The sequence below is a fragment of the Hipposideros armiger genome, unplaced genomic scaffold (assembly GCF_001890085.2).
Source record: "Hipposideros armiger isolate ML-2016 unplaced genomic scaffold, ASM189008v1 scaffold_253, whole genome shotgun sequence".
Classification (NCBI taxonomy): Eukaryota; Metazoa; Chordata; class Mammalia; order Chiroptera; family Hipposideridae; genus Hipposideros; species Hipposideros armiger.
In genome coordinates this window covers 1,573,773-1,578,645 of record NW_017731603.1, presented here as the reverse complement: position 1 = coordinate 1,578,645, position 4,873 = coordinate 1,573,773, and the positions used below count along the sequence as shown (strand labels likewise).

Genomic DNA, 4,873 nt, shown 5'->3' with positions numbered 1-4,873 from the left:
TTGTTCCATTCTAATTCTGTAATGGAGACAATTGCTGTGTCAGAGCCACTGTCCTCCAAGCTTTGGCTTGCCTCCAAAGTCCCCACTTTTAAAACTGTCATGAAAAGTTGGGGCCACCCCAAGTTTGTCTCTGCTTGGTGAATGTTGAAGGACAAAGGATCCTTCTTAGACTGTGGAGTTCGGAGATGACAGCATCAGTCTCGACACTTCTTGTGATAAAGAAGCTTGGTGATATAGAACTTCTCCTAAAAAGTAGCAATATCTGTCAAAATTCAAGTATTATAGCCTTAAACTCAGTAAATCCACTACTAAATGTTGCTCTGAGGACATAATTGACTAGGTGAGGCACCACAAAGTTACAAAGATGTTCATGACAGCATTTCATAATGGTAAAAAAAAAAAAGAATATGTGACTAGGTAAGTGAATCTGGAAACATCTGTTCATTTGAATACACTGTTTTGTCTTTTTTATTGTGGTAAAATACACACAACACAAAATTTAGCATTTTAACCATTTTTTAGTGTCCAGTTCAGTGGCATTTGGTACACCCACATTCTTGTGTAACCATCACTATGACTGAACTCGAAAACATTTTCATCTTCTGAAACTGAAACTCTATGCCCATTAAACAATAACTCCATGTTGCCCTCTCCTTCAGCGCCCCCATAACCATCATTCTACTTGCTGTCTTTATGAATTTGAGAGATCTTTGTGCCTCACAGAAGTACAGTCATACAGTATTTGTCCTTCAGCAACTGGCTTATTTCACTTAGCATATTGTCTTTAAGGTTCACCCATGTTTGAAGCATGTGTCAGAATTTACACTTGACTTTGAAATTTAGGGTTTTTATCACCTGTATTCATTTAGTGTCAAAGATGGCCACAGAATAATGTTGAGTGCAAAAGCATTTGTAAATGGCATGAAAAGAGTGATTCTGCTTATGTAGAATTATGAACGTGTGTAAATATATATTAAGAAAGAGGAGAGAGACGAAATGAGGGAGGAAAAGAAAGAGGAAGTAACAGATATGGAAGAAACAGTAGTTACTGTGTGGTAGTTGAGATTTATAGAACTTTTTTGTTTTCTTCTTCAAACTTTATTTCCTTTTTGATTGTATTTGCTATGTTATGCATCCTTTTAAACAAGACAGCCAAAAAAATAAAAGAAAATGAATATATTGTACATGGTATCCAAGAGTGCAGTAAACTAGNATTGAAGAACAAAACGACAGCAACTTGTCTGTTCCCCTTCCCCCTATTCCCCAGCACTGTTCCCATCCCCCCAATTCCCCAATTAAAAAAAAATCTTTAAAAAATAAAAAAGAAAGTGACTGGAGAGCTTGTCACTTGCTGACGGTAACTTAACTTAGATTTTAAATGAAGCTGAGGGGAACTAAACTAGCACACCACTCCCCTCCCAGGACATTTGGATAGAACAGTTGTAGGGAAAGGGTAAGTTTGTTTTCTTGGAATTCTGTGAATCCCACTTATTCAAATACAAGTAACAAAGACTTTTCATGACAGTTCTAAAATCCCCACTTTGGAGGCAAGCCAAAGCTTGGAGGACAGTGGCTCTGACACAGCAATTGTCTCCATTACAGAATTAGAATGGAACAACGCAGGATTCAATCTAATTGCACAGTATTTGCTGAGAGCATATTCTGTGTAAGACAGAGTGACCTCCAGCAACGCAGAGAACTGTAGAAAATCGCCACCTCTAATCTTGAAAGAAACCTAAGGATCACTACACCAATTCTCTTATTTGCAAAGAGAGTCAACAGAGGTCCAAAGAGGGGAATTGACTCACCAGTCCATACAGGTGTTCAGCAGCAGAGACACGGTGAGCATCTGATTCCTGGCTGTCTGTTCAGAAAACAGTGATCACCCCTCAAAATTTATGTTCGAAAGCAAGGCGCCTACCTGTTCCTGTAGCCCAGTCCTGTGTGTTGTGGCTGGTGGGCCAGCTCACCTCTGGGGAGCTCTCAGCTGGAACTTCCTACGGGCTGTTCTAGCCAGACAATCTTGCTGTTTTGCTTTCCAAACTCTGAGACTTCCTGTCTCTTTCTCAGAGTAGTATTTATATTTATGGCTACACAGGAGATAAGTCTTGATGTACTTGAACACCGTTGACATATAAAAAGTGCCTGTGCCCCCACTTTCTAAATTTCAAGGTCTGGAAAATGACACGAATTAGAAGTAGCACGCAAGAAAAAAAGCTTGTGAAGATGAGTGAGTTGCAGGGTCCCATTTAGAATTCATTTCCCGCATTTCTATAAGTAATTCTACCAGTTCCTTTTAGCCTGAATTTTCTTATCTTCTAAGTGGGATGGGTAATAATAATTCCACCATATGGCTGCTGGGAGAATTAAAGAGAAAAGGTGTAAAGGGCTTATAAAAAGTAGGCACTTGGTAACTAGTGGTGATAATGAGGTTAATTTTGAATTTGGGAGAATTTATTTATTTTCCCAATTTCCAGGCTCTTGGCAAACTGTGAGGACTTTCTGTAGTGTTCTGTTGGACTCCTTTCTCTTTATTTCTTGTATATGTCTTGCATATTTTTGGTTTGTTGCTACCATGTGTTTCATATATACCAAGCTATGTTTACAGTAGTCAATTTTAAGTTGATGGTCAATAATTTTCAAAACCAAAATTTGTTCATCAATTCTTTTCCCCTAGAATTTTGGCTAGCAATTCAGTTTGAGTGTAAAAGGTAAATATTTCTAGGAAATAAGTCAAAACTGAGTGTTGTGTCTCCTTACAACTAGTTCAACCCACTGAAGCTGATAAATGATTATAAACTTTGAACAATAGGACGTATTGTAAACAGTTCATTTTCCCATCTGGAGTGCTAGTTTTCAGTCTTCAGCTTGCATAACCAGATTGAGACATCCTTCTTGACCGCTGGAAAACCCCTAACTCTCCCCCTCGGTGAAAACTTACCGAATTTCCTCTCTAAGGGATTTCCCTACTGGACACATCAGTTTGTTCTCTGTATCTATGAGTTTGTTTCTGGTTTGTTTGTTCATTTATTTTACTTTTTTAGATCCCATATGTAAGTAAAATCACATGGTATTTGTCTCTCTCTGTCTGACTTATTTCACCAAGAATAATATCCTCTAGGTCCATCCATGTTGTCACAAATGGTAAGATTTCATTCTTGTTTATGGCTGAGTAATATTCCTTTGTATATATCTAGATATGGACCACATCTGGATGCCAGATGGAAGGGGGTTTGGGAGACTAGGTGAAAAAGTTGAAGGGATTAAGAACTACAAATTAGCAGTTACAAAACAGTCATGGGGATATAAAGTACACCATTAGGAATATAGTCAATAATACTGTAATAACTATGAATGGTGCCAGGGGATGCAAGAGTTATCAGGGAGAACATTTTATTATCATTTTATCTGTGAAAAACTAACTGGAAATTTAACTGATTTCCCCATAGATTCCTTCTCCCACAGATTCAGAAGGGGTGTGAGAGAAACCCAAATGACCAAGATTTTTTGATAGTTTGTTCAAAGCTGGTCATAGACCCAGAGGAAGATCTGGGCTATGAGGGTTTTCTTAAATGAAGATGATGTTCCTCATGGGGCTGAAGATGACAAAATGGCGGAAACTGTTGCTATGGTGTCAGCCTGGACCTAGCTGCCTAGAGACTTGGATTCTAGCCCCGCCTCTTCCACTGACTTGACGTGTGATCTGTGGTAGTTACATTCAGCAATATCGCCTCATTTGGAGATGAAAAAGATGGGACTAAAATTCTCTCCAAGCATTTTATGAGTTTCTTAAACTTCCCTGGCTTAGATTTGCTCCTCTCTCAAGAGGCCAGCCTTGCCAGCCTTTAGGAAACCAAAAAAATATGACGCAGGTCATGCTGCCAGCTGCTGCTTCAGGTTGCACGTCCCAGAGACATCTTACCCTCCCACCCCTTCTGAGCAAAGGCTGTTCTCTAAGCAGCTTTAAAAAGAATGTGAAAGTAGCAGCAATGTCCCCTCGACAACCCACCCATTCCAGAATATGAGCTTATTTGCAGCCCTGATGGCTCTGCCTTTGACTCCAATCCACTGACATCCTTCCCAAGGTGTGCCTGGATTTCCCTTAAGCACGAAGTTAGAAAGATGTGAAGCCGGAGACAGAGAATGAAGAGGCACCTGAAGGAAATACCTTTTGGGCAGAGAGTCCTCACAGGTTGCTCTCAGTTTGCCAAGAGCCTGGGAAATGGGAAAATAAATAAAATCTCTCAAATTCAAAATTAACATCATTATCACCATTAGTTACCGAGTGCCTATTTTTTATAGGCCCTTTACACCCTTTCTCTTTAATTCTCCCAGCAGCAATATGGTGGAATTATTATTATCCATCCCACTTAGTAGATAAGAAAATTCAGGCTAAAAGGAACCGGTAGAATTACTTATAGAAATGCGGGAAATGAATTCTAAATAGGACCCTGCAACTCACTCATCTTCACAAGCTTTTTTTCTTGCGTGCTACTTCTAATTCGTGTCATTTTCCAGACCTTGAAATTTAGAAAGAGGAAGCAGAGGTACTTTTTATATGTCAAAAGTGTACAAGTACAGTGAGGCTTATATCTTGTGTAATCATAGATATTAATATAGTCTGAGAAAGAGACAGGAAGTCTTGGAGTTTGGAGAGCAAAACGGCAAGATTGTCTGGCTAGAACAGCTCGTAGGAAGTTCCAGCTGAGAGCTCCCCAGAGGTGAGCTGGCCCACCAGCCACAACACACAGGACTGGGCTACAGGAACAGGTAGGCGCCTTGCTTTCGAACATAAATTTTGAGGGGTGATTACTGTTTTCTGAACAGACAGCCAGGAATCAGATTCTCACCAGGTCTCTGCTGCTGACCACCC

General features: G+C 39.8%; 2 protein-coding genes across 4 annotated transcripts in view; one reads left to right on the top strand and one right to left on the bottom strand.

The window, feature by feature from the left end:
- Positions 1-4,873, bottom strand: part of LOC109390028 (membrane-spanning 4-domains subfamily A member 4A) — an 87,075-nt gene that overhangs the window by 52,444 nt on the left and 29,758 nt on the right. The window contains exon 1 of one of the 2 annotated variants that reach the window (XM_019656018.1): positions 1,922-2,025. The exons of the other annotated variant lie outside the window; for it this stretch is intronic. The gene's annotated coding sequence lies outside the window, so the exon portion shown is untranslated. Of the gene's footprint in view, positions 1-1,921; positions 2,026-4,873 lie in introns of those variants that run through there. 2 annotated transcript variants of the gene reach the window in all.
- The window catches only part of MS4A7 (membrane spanning 4-domains A7), a 16,991-nt gene continuing 16,699 nt past the window's right edge, over positions 4,582-4,873 (top strand). Inside the window, exon 1 of one of the 2 annotated variants that reach the window (XM_019656013.1) lies at positions 4,582-4,770. The gene's annotated coding sequence lies outside the window, so the exon portion shown is untranslated. The remainder of the gene's footprint in view (positions 4,771-4,873) is intronic. The other variant, XM_019656012.1, reaches the window with a different exon arrangement.